At 60.4% G+C, this 17,771-nt stretch overlaps 1 long non-coding RNA gene across 1 annotated transcript; it reads left to right on the top strand.

The window, feature by feature from the left end:
• The first annotated feature begins 7,931 nt into the window (after positions 1–7,931).
• Positions 7,932–17,382, top strand: LOC117803830. Its single transcript, XR_004627949.1, has 3 exons — positions 7,932–8,601; positions 12,158–13,715; positions 13,794–17,382. It is a non-coding gene; the product is annotated as an uncharacterized LOC117803830 (long non-coding RNA).
• Positions 17,383–17,771: the final 389 nt, after the last annotated feature.

The raw sequence follows: 17,771 nt of genomic DNA, 5'->3' as shown, positions 1-17,771 counted from the left end.
CTGCAGACAGCAGGCTGGGGCACCCGCCCACCCAGCTCGCTCAGAACAGCAGTTTCCTGAGAACAGCAGCTGCACTGGCCCTGCCCAGCCCCACCGCCCACAGCTGGAACCCAGCCCTCCGGCTGGCATTCTCCCATCCCATCTGCCAAGAGTCGGGGTCACAAAACCCCAGAGCAGGAAGGGCCTTGACGAAGTACAAGTCATGCCCACGTTACGGATGACAAAACTGAGGCCGGAGAGCAGAGGACACTGCTCAAAGCCTCAAAGGAGGGCATCCAAGCTGGGGTTCGAGAGCCTCGGCTCTTAACTGCCTAATTCTAAGCCACCTTTCCAGGGCCACCTGCTCCAGGAAGCTCTCCCTGATCCATCGGTCCACTTTCAGCGTCCATCTGTGACTCAGTCCTGCACGGGGACCCTCAGCCGGGGGGCGGAGCATCACCCCTGTACTATCAGTAACTGTATCTGTGGAACGGTGCCCTGCCGGCCCCCACGGGCCCCACTGGCTGACAGGAGCACACGTGAATGAGATGACAGATGTGAAACCCCTTTGTGAACTGGGAAGGGCTGCCGGGGGAGGGGGCACAGCAACATTGAGGACAAGGAGGATGGTGGTTCTGGTAGATGGAGCGGAGTCCCCTGTCCACTTGGAGGACAGACGAGGGTCTCCATCATGATAAAACACATCAAAGTCTCCTGGTCCCTGGGATGCCTCCCCCCATGTCTCCAAGCCCGGTGTGGGGGGTGCCCCTTCCATGGAGCCCTCACTGATGCTTTCTGCACTACGGCGTGGCCGGCTCACAAGTCAGCATGTGCTGAGCCCCCAGAGAGCATCTGGGAGGTGGAGACAAGTCCTTAGCTCCATGCACGGACACACACAAACACAGGTGCGTGGGCACGCACATATGCTCATAAGGGCGTGTGCCCGTGCACACTCCCCTGTGCACCCACACACACATTCCAACTCAGGCACACGGTGGTCCTTGTTTGGACACTTGCACACATGTGCACACTCAAATGCACACACTCAAGCACACTATTCCGTCTTTGCACGTGCATGGCACGGTGACGCACATGCATACTCACACTCAGATGCACACATACTCACATTCACTCTCTGGGGAGTGAGGGTGTCACAGGGTTAGACTACAACCACCCCCTGGAGAGAGGGACGGGAGACACAATTACCTACAGTCACTATTGCTTACATTTGGCTTGAGTCACCGTAGCAAATTCATTTTGTAATTTCAAATACCAACCAAAAGAGAGAGGCATTTTTGCCAGAGCAAAAGAAGGGAGGCTGAGGGTTCTTGGCAAGAACTCCATGACTTTCTGTTGGGTGACCGAGTCTCCTGGGGGCCACCCCTGAGGTCAAGCCCCTCCACTGCTCCACACTCAGAGCCCTGGACAGCTTCTCCGGGTCAGCCAGGGTCACACAGCCCCCACGGGGCTGGGGGCAGCTGGAGTGACAGTCTGTGGGCAGAGCGTCCCCAAGGATCTGGCAGGGGGAGCCACGTCAGGAAGCAGAAGGGGGAGGGGGGCCGAGTGACGGAGGAGGGAGGCCCTCGGGGAAGTGAGCAGGATGAGGGCCATCCTGCATTCAGAGCTGGACAAGCTCTTCCCCACTGGCCATCCACTCGTTCTGAGTAACGTGTGCGGGGTCACCTCGAGCACAGAAAAGGCACAAAGCAATTCTGTGACTCACCTCAAGATGTGACGAGGTCACATTGGAGAATGAGTCAGCAGACAATCTGACATGGCAACCCACTTAGGTTTGGCTCCACGTTGAGAAGGCCCCAGGAGGCAGGTGGGGGGCTCTGCTGTTCTCCAGAGGGAGGGCAGGAGGAGGGCCTTGCAAAGCCAGGAGCTGCGACTGGGGGTCCCCAAGGAGCCCATGGGAGACCTGGGGCCAGATGGGCCAAGGAGAGGCAGAGAGGCCATCAGAGAGAGAGAGAGCAGGGAGCAGAAGCAGGAACCCCGCAGCAGAGCAGGAAAAGCTGGTCAGAGCTGTACCCCAGAAGTCTGGAAGGGGGTCAGCTGGTGCTGGGTTCTTCTGGAATCCCATGTGCATGCAGCCGAGATGGACAGGGCATGGCCCGGGTCCCGGGAAACAGGAGCCTGCAGGGGGGAAGCAGGCAGGGCACCGGGGTGGGGGGGCACTGGCTGGTGCTGGGCAGAGGAATGGGTCCTCCCAGACGGGCAGAGCCGACAAGGACACACTCATCCATTTAACCTTTCCCCCACAGCACGTCTGTGCACCTACTGCATGCTGGCTGTGTTCAGGGGTGGACAGAGGTAAGAGGCCCTCCCCACCACTCCCTCCGCTTGCCCTGACTCTCTCCCTACTGAGGAATCCTGGCTCACTGGCTTGCCGGGCCCCTCCTGTCACTCCACATCCCTATTTGTCCTGCTCACTGGCATGCCCTCCTAGCTCCTGGGTCAGTGCCTGATACACGGGATTGTGTGGATCAGCTTGGTAGGAGGCCTGGAGGCCCAGGGCAGCCTGGCCCATCTCATGGGGCTGCAGAGGAGGGAGCGAGGCCTCCGTGGGGACAACAGGGGCTGGGCAGGCCCACTGAGTCACAGGAAGGAGGCACATATCCTGCGCTCTGAGCCCACAGCAGGGCCTGGGCGGAAGGGCAGAGCCTCTGTGGACAGGAGTGAGGGGCACCTGGAATGTCGTGAAATGGCCCAGGGAGGAGCCCCTGGCTTCTCGGTGCAGCTGGGAGGTGGGTAGCCCCTGCACCCTGCTGAGCCGCGCTGACGGCACAGATAACAGTCCTGCCGCTGAATGACCCCTGGGGGCCTCTGGACCGACTGACTGCAGGGACCCCACAGAGGGTCTGTGCAGAATCTGCCTTCTCTCCTGGAGGCCCTGGTTCTGGACATGCTGCTGAGGCCGCAGTGATCAGCGGTGACCAGCGGCCCGCCAGGGATACACAGAGGAAGGGGCCTTCCAGGGTGAGGCAGACCCCACCAGACCTTCTTGAGGCATGGCCGACAGGCCAGGACATGTCCCCAGTGCCCAGGGGCCCAGCCTGGGGTGGATGAGACACCCCCGGTCCTGCTTGCTGGCTTGGAGGGGCACATGTCCCAGAAAACACAGTGGCAGAGGCAGCAGAGTCCTTGCCTCACCCCTACTCACTCCTGCAGGTGTGTCTGGCCAGTGAGGAGAACCAGGGAGGCAGGTGGGGCCTGGCCTCACGTCAGGCCCTCCTTCTCTGAGGCAGGGCAGGGTCCTTCCTGCTACAGAGCCACCAAGCCCATTGCTCTGGGAGCCACTAAGCAGCCTCTGTGTCCTTGAGGAAGCCGCAGGCTCCATGTCAGGCTGGCAGAGACCGTGTCTAAGGGCCTGGTCTTGGAAGCATCCAGCACAGCGCGGGGCCCCCACCTGGTCAGGGAGGGGCGTGCATCTGCCTCCTAGAGGCCCTGCCTGGCCTCTCCCACCAGCATCTGGAGATGCCTGCTCTAAGTCACGAACACGCTGGCACAGTGCACAGCCACGGGGACCCGCCCCCCGGACACCCTAGGATGACACCTCGGGCTGACATGGGGAGGACGCTGGAGCGAAGGACCAGGACGCTCCTCACGCGTCAGAAGCACGGAGGGGAAAGGCGGGCCCAACGCCACTCCCGCCCATTTCACGCCCCATGCTGGCCCCTTCTCCTTGAAGCCCTGTGGAACCACAGTGCAGACAGTCCCTGCAACCCCCAAAGCTTAGGCCTGGGGGAGGAGAGGACCCCGATAATCCAAAGGGTGGGAGTAGGAGGGGAGCAGCTGCCTGCCTATGCGAGGGAGGGGCCGGGTCTGGAGTGAGGAGGTCCGGGTGTCACACGGAAGGCGGGGGTGACAGCTGGTTGGGTGCAGGGTTGGGATGTCAGCCCTGACCCGACCTGCAGCCCTGGAGAGTTAGGTCCAGGGGTCCAGGGCTGCAGACAGGAGCGCGGGCCAGATTCGGGGGCCGTTCCCCTCGCCCTCCTCTCTCTGCTCCCTTCCCTCCCTCCTCGCCGGGGCAGGAGGGTGAAGCCGAGAGCCAGCCTTAAGCACACCTCTGGAGCCCCTAAATCCTGCCTGCACATTCTTCGCCAACTCCTGCAGCCCAGCTATGGTCCCCGCAATGCGTCTGGCTGGCCCCAGGGAGCATTCACTGGTGGCACTCAAATGTTAACTGAGCCCCAGGCCCGCCTCCTTCCAAATGTCACTTCCTAGACGAGAGGAGCCTGAGCCACTGCTGCCCCCACCCCCAGGGATGGAGACCTGTGGCAGGACCCCAGAGCACCTCTTCGTCATTCGGGGGCAGAGCAGGGCTCCAGGGCTCCCCCCACGGACATCCAACCGCAGTGCTGGGCACTGAGCATTTATCAAGCACCAACTGAATGCACCACGATTGTGTTCATCCCCGCACAGCCGCAGCAGAAAGTGGTGTCCCCACCGTGAGCTAAGGAAACGGGCCCCCAGAGGCAGTCCCTGGCTGGAGCCATGGCATCTGTCCACTCTCCTGTCTCCCCAGGGGCCTCCAGGGGAGATGCACGGTCACTTCCGGGCTGAAACCCAGGCCAGCCAGGAGCTGACTTGCGGTTCTGCCTTCCCATTCCTTGGGACCCAGCCGCACCCCTGCCGGCGCACCACGCCCCTGTCTGAGCGAGGAACCCGCACCATGCTGGTTCCATCACGGAGGCCGGGCACCCGCGACCCAGGAAGCGAGTGCTCCAAGGCCTGTCCTTCTTCCGGCAGCTTCGCAGGAAGGACGCCCAGCTGGCGCCCTCTTCCACCATCCTCCGCCTCCGTGGCCGGCACACGGGGCGCCGGTAGGTCCTGCTCCCCGTGCTCCAGAGCGTGAAGGCCTGTTCGAAGAGGCAAGCACCTCTCTGGTATGTCCTGGAGTTCCACTGTCACCACCTCCCTGGGGCAGGACGCTCCCGTTTCGGCCACACGGACAGCTCACGCCTCACCGGCCGGCCCCACCAAAGTCCAGGCACCCGCGTGGTTACTGGCTTGATAGCACCCCCGGCTGCTGCTTCCTGGGATCCCACACACCCCAAAATAAACCACGTGCACTCAATTCTGTGCTCAGAATATGCTTTTAGGGGCCTCCTGACCTAAGAGAACGACCCTCCAAGACATCTGCATTACAGTTGGGGAAACAAGGCAGGAAGTGGCAGAGCGACAAGGATCACAGCCAAGAAACGGTAGACGCTGGGTGCTATGGCTTGACTGTGAGGCTGGCCCTGCTCTGGACACAAGGACCAGTGCACTTGCTGGTGGTCCCAGCACCCCACTTCCTCTCCAGCCAGTGCATCCCAGGAAGGGGGGGTGCCCTGCATCCCGGTTCCTCCAGGGCAGCTAGAACCAAGGTGTGTGGTCAGTGCCACGAGGAGGCGGAGAAACAACCACCATGCGGCTCAGCACGTCTACGGCCCCGTGCGCCCCCAAGCCATCTGAAGACATTCGTCTGCCCAGAGACCAGTCCTCGAGCACCCCTGGCGGCACAGCCCCTGCCAGGCGGGGTGCAGACACTTCCGGCAGCCAGCAGCTGACCCACATGAGGAAAGCCGCGGTGTGTGTGCAGGACAGGACACCTGCTACACGTGGCTGAGCCTGGAGGCCACCCCACGGCGTAGCAGAGGCCGGTCACCGCAGGCCACGTGATGTTGATTGCTTCTGTATGAAACGTGCAGAACGGGCAAGTCACAGAGCCCGTCAGCGGGTTCGAGGTTGCAAAGCGGGTGGGGGCCGAGCACGGGGAGGCAGGAGCGAGGCTCAGGGAAGGGAGTCTCCTCTTGGGGTGACAAGACCATTGTCAAACTGCCTGTGGCGATGGCTGCCCAGCTCTGGAAATGCTAAAACCCACTGACCTGTGCCTTGGGGGTGGGGGACTGGAGGCTGGAGTCTATCTCAACGCAGCTGGTTTTTCAAATGGTCACCAGCTTTCTTCAGACAAACCCAAGCTGTTTTCTTCGAAGTTAGCCAGTCTTACTCCCAGAGAGGTCTGCCAGGTGAGTCGCTCACAGGCACGGCGTGGGCCTTCCCAGGAGCTGTGAGCCGGGCCCCCACGCTCCTGCGGATGCCCCGAGGATGCCACCACCAGAAGGGGCAACCACCCCGCAAGGCCTGCAGGGACACGCTGTGCCGGCCGTGCTGGGGGCCAGAGGGGCTCCTCGAGGTGCGCGTCCTGTCACCCTCCCCAGGGACAGGGAAGGCCAGCGTGACTGTAAAAGGAGGCAAGGAAAGGTTACGAGGTCCGAGCACGAGGGACCACTGAGGGTGTTGCCACCGGACAGCTGCAGCTCTGTGTGCAGTCCCTGGGTGTGGGGACGGGGGCGGGGGGGTACTTACGAAGGACAGCGTCCTTGTCGCCAGGGCGGCAGGCGGAGCGGCAGGTGGGGCATGGAAAGGAAGGGCCGAGGGGGGACGTTTCCTCTTCATTTGTCCCCTTTCATGGCTGATTTCCGCCTCGATTTGGGTAATTACTTGCCACTCAGCATCATTTCTTTCCCTCATTCAAGGAGGGGAAAAAACACCCCAGAATCTCTGTGGGGGAAGGAGACTCAGACTCCGCAGCTGTTCTCTGCAAGGGGGGCAGGGGCTCTTCAAAGTTGCTCCAACTGCCGTCCCCGGAGAGCAGCCCAATCCTTCCTCACCACTCGGGGCTCTCTGGAAGCCGGGCCTCAGGTCACTCGGCAGTGTTTGGTCCCAGACACAGGCCGGCAGGTGGGTGAGTCCCAGGGCAGGTATCCTACCCAGGCAGGGGTGAAGACGTGGTCAGGGAGGGTGTGCAGGCCAAGGCCATGGCGGGCTCCGCTCACCCTGCCGAGGGGCACACAGGTTGAAGGCTCCACCTCCGCGTCAGAGGAGTGGAAACCGAGGCCCAGAGGGTAGGGGCCTCCACGACGTCCGGTGCCCTGTGCTGGGCAGAGCCGGGCGGCCCCAAGTGCTCTGCTCCCGCGCTCACTCCCCCGCCCACTCCCATGCTCTCCAGGCCATGAGGGCACACCACACCACATGTTTGCCCAATGTTTGCCAGGCACCTGGGTGTGCCGTGGAGGGACAGACTGGGGACACCGTGTGGAACGAGGCCTCCTAGGGGCTTCCAGTCTGGTAGGAAGAGAGCAGTCAGAAATCACGGCAATGCGGCTGCCGTGCGTGGGCACTGAGGGACAGAGCAGAGCGCTGGGGAGGCGGAAGGAGGGGCCCCAGCAGGCACCTTGCTCAGGGAAGCTTCTCAGAGAAGGTGGCTTTGGGGCAGGCACCAGGTGGTCTAGGATCACTGAACAGGGGGTCGGGGGAGGGGCGGCCAGGTGGAAGGCAAGGCAGAGACAAAGGTGTGGGGCTGGCCAGGGGCAGGAAGGGATTCAGGGAAGAGCCACAGGGGGCAGAGTGCGTCTGCCCGGGGCCCAGCCTCAGCCCAGTCTCCCTCTTCCAGGAAGCCCTCCCAGACCCTTGTGCTGCAACAAGCAGCCTGCGCCCCTCCACACAGCAGGATGCCCTGAGCTCCGTCCAGGAGGCTCCTGACACTTCTGAATCCGTACTGTCTGTCTCCCTCATGAGACGGGAGGGTCCCTGAGGCCATGTACCAGTTTCTTGGGACGGCAGTAAGAAAGCACCGCACCCCGGGGAGCCTTCCGTGCAAACACTGATTCCCTCACTGTTCTGGAGGCCGAAGTCTGAAGTCCAGGTGCCAGAAAGGCGGCTCCTTCTACAGGTTCTGCTGGAGAACCCACGCCTTGCCTCCTTGCCGTTCCAGGCCGCAGACATTTCATTCCAATCTCTGCTTGTGCCCAGATTTCTCTCTTCTTATGCGGACACCAATCACACGGGTCTGTGGCCCAGCCACATTCCAGGCTGACCTCATCTGACTTGCTTCCAGCTGCACAGAACCTATTTCCAAATAAGGCCACATTCATAGGGACGGGGTTAGTGCTTGGACACAGCTTTCACGGGTGGCCCAATTTAACGCACCACAGTCAGGGGGCTTGCGTACACGGCTTCGTGGTGCCCACCGGCCAGGCCACCCGATGTTTGATGATTGACTTATAGACCAACTCCACTGTTCCCACCCCAGGGACACAACTCCTCTGCTCCCTTTATGCCAGACCCCCTGATGCCTGGCGGCTTGTTTGAAGATCTGAGTCTTTGGGGCAGACTGAGGTCCCCGCCCACAGCCCTGGAGGGGGGTGACCTCGGGGCTCACCGCTGGTTCTGTCAGAAGACTCCAGGCACAGACCCTCCAGGGAAGTGACTGAAGCCCCAGTCGCCAAACAGACTCAAACCTCCCCCGAAAAACATGCCGAACGCCAGAGCAGTTAATATGATTTATTAATCTGCCAGGAACTTTTCAAGATTTTAATGTGGTGTTTAGAGTCTATTTAACAGGGTAACAAAAGCCCCAGCACCAGAAACCGTAAATAATTATCACATCCATCGGGTCTTTCATGTGTGGACGCGGCGTCTTCCTCCGAGCTGCTCCGCAGCAATTTTGCGGCTTCTCCCTGCGTTTGGAACAAGCTCCCAGTTCATCAAAGAAGGTGCCAACCCAGGGCTTCAGGAAGCGCCAAAGAGGGACCCCTGCAAGTCTGTGATTAGAATACAAGAGGGAGGATCAAGGTAATTAATTTTTTTTAACTAAAAAAATTTTTGTTTAGTTTCTCCATCAGCTCCTGCAAAGCCGTGTGAATTATATCTGCTTATGTAAATAAAGCTAACGGGCGATTACATTAATTAGCAGCATAAAACTTTTGCTCATCTGGCTGGAGATAGCAGGTAGTTGGGGGAGAGGATTAATTTCTATTTTAATTAGAAATTTACATTTTCGGCAGCTTGGCCTCCAGCAGTGAACAATGTCAGTGCCCAGCGATGGATTCCAGTTCTTTCCAAAAGTTTTGGCCTCTGAAAGGGCACTGGGGGGCATCTGTCCCCCAGACGGACTCCTCATTCAGCTCCCCAGCCAGCATAGAGCTGGCTGATTAAAAACGAGGTGGCAGGATGACAAATGCCCCTCTGGAGGTCCACCCACCTGCCTGCCATCTCTAGCAGACAGGAGCCCTCGGGGTCTGACCTGTCGCGGGAGGGACAGGAGAGCAAAGGCGACATTGTCAGGGAGGAGGCCATCCCTGTGGGGTCCCGTGATGCTGCTCCCTTCACCCACGTACCCTCCCCCACTTGTCTCTAACAAACTCCATTGGGAAAAAGGCAAGCAAGGTGAGATGGGGGCCTGACAGCATCTTCAGGGGGTGAGTGCCTCCCTCAGACCCTCTACTCACTGGGAAGCACCTGCGGGCCCAGCCCGGTCAGCACGGGGGTCCCCAGGTGGCCCTGGGTCGGCTGCAGTTTGAGAGGATGGACGTGCTCTGTCTGTCCACACGTGTGCTCTGTGCACGTGTGACAGGCAAGCCACACCTTCCAAATAAGGTTTGTGTATTTGTGTAACGTATGTGCCAAGGGGGACGTGAGTGTGGGGAAGATTCATGTGTCCGGGGGGATGTGCGTGTGTCGTGCTGGTGTGATGGGGACGCGCAGTGGACGAGGGGTTTGCTCGTGCGCGTCTGTGCATGTGTTCGTGTGCGTGTGCACATACACACATGTGAGTGTGTGAGTCAGTGGTGGAAAGAGTGTGCACGGGCATGTGAGGCGGCGTGGCTGTGAGGGTACGTGCCACGTGTGTGCACGTATCAGCGTGTGCAAGGGTGTGAGTGTCCATGCATGCGTGTGTCTGTGTGTTTGTGTGCATGTGTGTGTGAGGGGCATAAGCTGGGGCCCAGTCACCCTGAGTTCACACGCTCTCCATCCTTCACTCAGAGCTGGGTGGCCTTGCCTGGACACCACAGCCCCCTGACCCTCTCTCCTCATCCAGAGGCTGGAAGTGAGGGTCCTCACCCAGTAAGTCAGGAGCCGGGGCCACCACGTCCCCCAGGGTGAAGGCAGAGGTTCTGGGGGACGTTTAGTTGGTGACAAGTGAAGAGGTCACTCCTTCAGAGTTCCCCTGGCCGCCCGCAAGCCTCCTCTGATGGGAGCAAACAGAGGACGCCACCCTTCCTTCACCCTCCTAATCCCATCCTGGATGCGAAAGGAAGAGAGCGGGCTCCTACTGTGGAAAGGCCGTCCTCCCTCTCGTGTCCTCCCTCCCTCCCTGCGAGAAAGCAGCTCAGGCCGCAGGGAGAACCTGGAAGAGGCTTTGAAAGGAGCGAGCACGCTGTCCCCCCAGAAGCCTTTCCTAGCACGGCGCCCCACCCTCCCCAACTGGTAACTAGGTTCCAAAGAGGAGGCTGATGGGAGCTGCAGCAGGTAGAAACCGGGATAGACAGACAGAGGGACTTTCCATACCCCCAGGGTGCTGCGGAGTCAGGGGGCAATTTCAGAGGGGCACCCAGCCCAAAACAGGTCTCCAGCCCCGCCAAGGTTAAACCAACACATATTCCCATTTCTAAACACTGAGCCCTGCAGGCCAGCCAGGCCGGATGAAGCAGGGTCAGCCCACGCTGGATGCCCCTCCATGGGGCTGCCAACCTGTCCTCCACTCATTGACCAAGCTGCATGACTGATGGCCCCCAGATCATCAGGTTTCTGGCTGGACTTGAGATCCTGAAGGTGGGGCCTAATGAGGGTCACTCACCTCTGAGTCCCTGGACCCCAGAACTGGGCCCAGCCCTCACTGGGTGTCCAGGAGATAGTGGATCATAATAGTAACAGCCAACACATGGACACCCGTGTGGGCCAGACCTTGAGGTAAGGACCTTAGATCCATGGCACCTTTGAATCCTCCCAACCCCCTGCTAAGGTGGGAACTCCCCCATTTCACAGATGGGGAAACTGAGGCACCAAGAGATCAATGAATGGAGCCAGAAGGCAAGTCAGGCATCCTGGCTCCAAGGCCATGACATGAACTGCTGTACTAGGAAGAGATCTCATCAGTGGGTACGCCAGGCACCCCCCGGAGTGGAAGGGCATCCTGAAGTTGGAAAGAGGAGGAGAAGCCTGAGTGGGGACTGATGGAGATGCAGGCCGGGCAGAAGGTGGAGTGAAGCAGGCTGGACCAGGCCACAGCGTTCTGGATCTAAGCGAAGGAGCTGGATTGTCCCCTATATAGGCGGACAAGGCTCAGGCGGAAATCCCCTCTCTGAGCTTGAGTGTGCAGAGCTCCGAAGGGCTTTGTGAGATGCTTGTTGACTTCAATTTCTTCCATTTCATAGATGGGGAAGCTGAGGCCCGAGAGCCCCCTGGCATGTCCTAAGGTACATAGAGTGAACCAGCCCAATTTGAGGTGATAATTCAACATTTAGGCCAGTAATGGATGGGCAGAGGGATGGTGGATGAATGATGGATGTGTGGGTGATGGATGGATGGATGGATGGATGGATGGATGGATGGATAGACAGATAGGTGTGTGATGGATGGATAGATGAGAAGTGGGTGGATGGGTGGATGGATAGATGGATGGATAGACAGATGGATAGATGAATAGTGGTAGGTGGGTGGGTGATGGATGGATGGATGGATGGATGGATGGATGGATGGATGGATAGACAGGTGGCTGGCTACCTGGCTGGCTGGACGGATAGACAGGTGGCTGGATGGGTGGATGGATAGACAGGTGGTGGACGGATGGATAGATGAGTAGCAGGTGGGTGGGTGTGTGGGTGATGAATGGACAGATGTGTGGTGAATGGGTGGGGGGATGAGTGAGTCTCTTTCACCCATGTCGACAGCATGCCATCTTCCTTGGGATCAGGCTGATCAGCCCCACTCCACCCCTTCCTCTTTGTGACTCAGCAGTTACCTGGTTTCTCGGCACCAAGTGTCCTTACCTGGGGGAGGGGATAACAGCCCCTGCCTGGCAGGTCCTTGGGAAGCAACTGGCATCTGGCACACAGTAGGTGCCCCCCAGCAGCAGCTCCGTCTGCCAGCCCCACATCAGTGCCAGCGACACAGATGCCCTCCCCCGGAGCTTCAGGGCCTCCAGCTCTGAGCGCGTCGCGGGGCCTCAGTCCCTCCCGCCACCCCCTGGAGGCAGCATATGCTCATTGGCACCAGGCTGCTATTTTTGTGCAGCGTGTTTCTTCTGGGAGAGAATCTTGCAGCAGCTCTGGGGCCCGGGGATGAGCCAGCCCTGCCCTGTCATGGCCAGAAGGAGGGGTCAGGCCTCAGGAATGTCTTGAAATTCCAGGAGATGAGACTGGAAGGACTGCTGGATTCTCTTGCCCTCCACTAGCAGATGTCCACCTGCGGTCACTCCCAGGGTCTCCAGCAGAGACGACACAGGACCCAGTGGCCTCACACCATGCAGGCTGCCTTCAGGACCATGTCCTGGGCCAGTGGCCCCACCTCCCCAGCACAGTAGAGCCCTCGGTGAGCTGGGCCCAGAGGCCAGAGGAAGAGGAGCCCTGTCCTCCTGTGATTCCGGGGTCAGACCAGCCGGCTGATCAACAACCGAGAGAGCGGCCCAGCCCCCCTGTTTTGACCAAAGGTGCCTGGAGCTCAGATGGGGCTGGAAGTGGCCCCCAAGGGGTGGAGGGACAGGGAAATACCAACAGGACTTGCTGTGGGGAATCTGGGGTCCAGGCCTTCCCCCAGGGGTACAGGTGCATTTTCCACTTACTGCCCCACCAAGCCAAGTGGGGTGCCCGCCCTGAGGGTTGCCCTTTTCCTCCAGCACGCTCCCCATTCAACTGTCAGTGCACAGGTTCTGACCCCTTGCACTGGTGTCCTGAAGCCATCCTGTTGCTTGTCTGTCCATTCGAGAGGCCCCGCCTGGTTCCAGGCCACCATCAGGGAGAGACCCCCATGGAGAAGTCGTGGAGATCCCCCAGCCATCATTAGCTCTCCCAGCTCCCCCCATGCCCTGCCGCCTCCCCTCTCTGTGGAGCCTCACCCCAAGCCAGAGGCTCCCTGCCCCACTCCTGCTGTCTCCCTACTCTGGACCCCCCATCTCAGTAGCCAGGTGACCCTTTAAAAATGTCCATCCAAAGCTTCCCATGGCCGCCTCTGTCCCACAGCCCCCATCTCGGTGCCCTCGGCTCCCTGACCATGTGGACTCACGTCCAAGCCTCCTGCCCCCAAGTCGCCTTGCCCAGAACCTGCCCAGTCAGGGAGAATTTGGGCAGCTGCTGCCAAGCGGCCCCCCAGTCCTCACCCTGCCACCCTCCCTGTCTGGCCTACTAGACCCTTTGTGGGGGTGGGGGTGCAGCGATTGGCCGGTGACCGTTGGGGGCTCCTAGGCCCCTGGCTGGAATCACATGGCACCTTCAAAACCCAGATGTCCCACTCCAACTGCTCACGATGGCCATTCCCGCTGAGGTCAGCCTGCACCCCTCCTTCTTCCTGACACGACAAGAGTCTGACACAGAGACCACCAGCCCATCCAGGCACGCCCAGAAGCCGCCCCCCTCCTGGTCCCGCAGCCTGGCTCATTCAGCCCTGTCTTCCCTTTGTCCATCCACCCGGGCCTTCGTCAGCCATGTGCAGCAATGAGAAAGCGGTTCTCATGACAACGGCCAGGGAGCCAGCTCTGAGGGGGAGTCACTGGGGAAATCAGGTCTGTGGAGGCCTGAGCTGCAGACCAGGGGTGCAGGTGTGTGGGGACCCCACGGGTCTGAACAGAGCTGGCAGGCCAGGGTCACCAGGCAGCCTCAGAAATGGATCGCAGTCCTGGCCGCAGTTCTTGCTCACTGTGGGGCCCTGCACAGGTCAGCTCGCCACTCTGAGCCTCAGTTTCTTGAAAACAGGTATTTGGGGGCCCCTTTTTATAGGTTTGCAGGAGGGTTCTCATTCCCAGTGATGATTNCTCAGTTTCTTGAAAACAGGTATTTGGGGGCCCCTTTTTATAGGTTTGCAGGAGGGTTCTCATTCCCAGTGATGATTGGGGCCATTTTCAGAACCTCTACAGATGCTGGGCACTTTATGCCCTCTGGCCTTCAAAAAAGCCCTTTGTGAAAAGTGTAGCTTGCCCACGATCCAGAGAAAGCGCATCCCGGGGGGAAGAACCCACCAGGGCCACTAGGCCGCTGGGCAGTGGGGTCCAAGTGCAGGGCCCCTGGACTGTGTTCTTGTCCCCAGCTCCCTCCTGTTCCTGGCTGGACCCAGGCCAAGAGGCAGGGCTGAGGCCACACCCAGTCAGCCCGCAGGGTGCAGTTCCCCAGGGGGCACCGAGCTTGTAATGCACCCAGGGCACTTATGCACACGTGGGCTCCAGGCCCAGATTGATGAACATTTGTCCCTGCATCGATGCGAAGGGAAAGCGACTTTGGTTTGGGGCTCGGAGTGCGTGTGTGGCATGGGAACCAGACGTCCGTGCGCGGAGGACAGTACCAGCGCTCTGACTGTGCCCAGCGGCGCAAACACCTCTGTCTGCTACTGTGAAGAAGGTCTGATCTCGTGGGTCCCCTGCAAGCATCTTGGGGCCCCCTCGGGGTTCCACAGGCCACACTTCGAGAACTGGGGGGTGAGCTATGCTCCAGGAGGGCAGTGATTTTTGTTCTGGTCTCTTCCTGGAACAGAGCCCGGCACGGAGGAGGGGCTTGCTGAGCGAGTTCATACCCCCTTTATACACGGGGAAATGCAGCCAGCACCTGGCGGTGCTGAGCGCAGGGCCGCACACCCGCCTGGACCCTGGCCTCTGGGCCCCTCAGGCATTGGCCCTGCTGGCCCCCTGCGCCTGAAGCCCGGGGCCCCAGCGCCTCTGTCTCCCCACTGAGGCTCAGCTGCGATAGCACCTCACGACATCCCCCTGCAGCCTCCACCCGTCCCCCCAGCCATCACCACGGGCCCGGGACGTCTGCTGACACAAGCACCGCACATCTCCCAGCCCTGGGCACGAGCTCTGGGAGTGCGAGGGCTGTGTCCTGTCCACGATGTGTCTAACCCATGCCAACTCAGAGTAGGTGCTCAGTAAATGCCCGCAGAAGGGCCGAGTCCACCACCGTGAAGCACTGAGCCTGAGGTCAGGGGGTGGCTGGTCCCCACAGACGGGGGTTCACACCCAGACGCATGCACCCAACATCGCGTCCTCAAGTCACTGGCAGTCGCTGCTGGCCACAGGGAGCCCACATGGGGAGGAGGAACAGACAGGAGGGAAGAGAGGGAGCCCCGGCCGGCCCCTGCTCCTCCCTGGGGACCCACCAAGTGCCAGGCCCTCTGCAGGGGCCAGGGGCAAACCTCACAGAAACTGCTGCCATCAAGGAGCCCGCCAGACCAGCGGTCGCAGTGATGTCGGAGAGAAAGCCAGTTCTCCGCGACAAGGCCTGCCCACAGGAGAAACCAGCGTACCAGAGCCTCACCGACTCCAGCCGCCAGCAGCCATCCTGTCACACTTGGGGGCCGGGGCAGCCAGAGAGGGGCACGTGCACTCACAGCCCAGGACACAGGCTTGCCAAGGGACTGAGCCCCGCCAGCGCTGGGCTCTGTGTGAGGGCCCCCTGTGTGCGCGCCCTCTCAGACTTACGACCACCATGTGGGGGAGGGTGTCCCCTGGAGCAGAGGAAGCGGTGGCTCAGAGAGGTTCTGTAGCTGCCCCAAGCTCACACAGCCAGCAAGAGGGAGCCTTCAAAAGCCTCTCTGCCCAAAGCCCGCCATCAGGCCGTGTTGGAACAGACAGCTCCCTTAGCCTGCCCCAGGCTGCACATGCAGCAGACCGTCCCCGGAAACAGGGGGGTTGGGACGCTTAGACATTTAAATGCTGGCCGTGGCCATGAGGCTCTCTCCCTTCGTTGGCTCCTCCTCCCTGCACAGCTCATTCCAAGACTGACTCGCCTGGTCTCCTGGGAGCCACTCATCCTGGGGCCCCACCTTGGCAGGACCCTGCTCCGGTCCTGGTAAAGCTGAGAGCACCAAGCTGACATGACATGGGGACAGCTCACCTCCAGAGCTACCATCCTACTGTTCGTGGAAGAGGGGCAGACAGTCCCTGGAGGGAAGCGGGAGGCAGGAGGCAGGAGGCGGGGGGGCGTGGAGAAATCAGCAGCACGCTCACGCTCGGGCCTACCAAATGGACACTCCACAACTGAGACCGTGCCATCTGCCCCCTGTGATGGGACCACAAGTTTCTTGAGGAACTCGGTACCTTCACAGGGCAGCAGGAGGGAATGCTGTGGACTGAATGTGGCCAGGCATTTGGGTGTCTGAAAAGCTGGGGGTCACGTCAGCCATCAGCAAAGGAGCCCATCCCAGCAACACGTTCCCAGAGGCCTAAATCACCTCCCTGGGCCCACAGGACTGTCCTGCGTGCTCTAACCCACCAGCAGAGGTTGCTGAGGTCATCAGTGTGTGCGTAAGGGCTGAGTCTATGAACATGATCAAGGCTCAGTCCATGGCTGGGATCAGGGATCAGGACACTGCCAGGAATAAGACAAAGTCTATAACCAGGGTCAAGGCTCAATTAGTCCCCAGGATCAGGGTTCAGTCTATGACTAAAGTCAGGGCTCAGTCTACAACCGCAATTAGAGTTCAGTGTTTGACTGGAATCAGGGCTCAGTACGTGACCAGGATAGGACTCAATGTTCAACCAGGGACAGGGCTCAGCATGTGACCAGGGTCAGAGGTCAGCGTGTGGCCAGGGTCGGGGCTCCACCCTTACTGAGAATGAGGACGGGCTCAGTGGCGCCACACCGCGTCCTGCCAGGCTCCATGTCTGTGTGACCGTCAGTGTAGTGTCAGCAAAGGGAAGAGCTCACAAAATTGACTGTCACTCCTGACAGCAAACCACACTTGTTTTGCCTGATTTTTTTCTCCCTTCCCCTACCCTCAGCCCAGCCAGGCGGCAGGGGAAGGTGTAATTAAAAATCAGGTTTGTTAACACGAACACGACGTACATAATATTTAAAACATCCAAGCGCCTTTAACTCGCTACCGACGTGCATTTGCTCATTAAGCAGGAATTTTTTATGGCAGCAACACTGCAAATAGCTCTTATTAAAATGCTCAAAACGCCATCTGGTCCTTAGCAGAGACTCTGAAGTGTCGCGGAGGTGGCCCAGCCTGCCTGGGGACTTGGAGATTCCCAGCAGAGCAGCACAACCGGTTTCCCCACCCAGTGCCCCTGGGGTCCTCTCTGCACCTCACTGCACTTCATGCCAGCGCACAGACACGGAGCCAGCGGCTGGGGCAGGAACGCACTTGCCCAGATCACTGCAGCTACTGAGGAGACACGGGCACGTGAGCCTGCGTCTTTCTGGCCCGGAGGCCCAGGCCCTCTCCCGGGAGGATGGGGTTTGATGAGAGGCAAGGAGCCAGGGAAGCCTCGCCAATCGATGCGGCTGGGATGGAGGGCAGGGGGCGGAGGAAGCCGGACTGGCACAGTCTGGATGCAGGGACACCACGGCCTGGGGCCCAGCTCTGCGGATGGGGCGGGGGTCCACTCTCTCACCAGGCCGTGGCCCTGGGAATGCATGGAAAGGGTTTTGCAAATGGTCCCCCAGGATGGGGAAAGGCTGCCCGGCCTCCTGAGCCACCTGAGCCACCTGGAGGCTGGGCCATGTCCATCGGGCTGTGGCCAAACACCTAAAAGGGAGGTCCTGGGCTCCTGCCCAAACTGCTGGCTCTCTGGCTCCAGAATTGGGCGGGGACGGGGGGAGGGTGTGTGGGGCTCCCGGCCCCAGAGGAGCAGGGATCTGGGCTAACCCCAGCCTGCACAGGCCCAGGGGATTGCCCACATCTCCTCAGCGGTGGGCCAGTCTTCCGCTGCTCCTCCCCCTGCTGCCTCCCCCTGCTTTGCGGGCTCCTCTAGGCCCCTCCACCCGGGGGACAAGCTCCTGCCTCAGGGCAGACGTGCAGAGAGGACCCCCACT

This window comes from Ailuropoda melanoleuca, chromosome 9, assembly GCF_002007445.2.
Source record: "Ailuropoda melanoleuca isolate Jingjing chromosome 9, ASM200744v2, whole genome shotgun sequence".
In the NCBI taxonomy this organism is placed as follows: Eukaryota; Metazoa; Chordata; class Mammalia; order Carnivora; family Ursidae; genus Ailuropoda; species Ailuropoda melanoleuca.
Note: the sequence above shows the minus strand (reverse complement) of the source record. Positions and strands in the feature narration are given on the sequence as shown.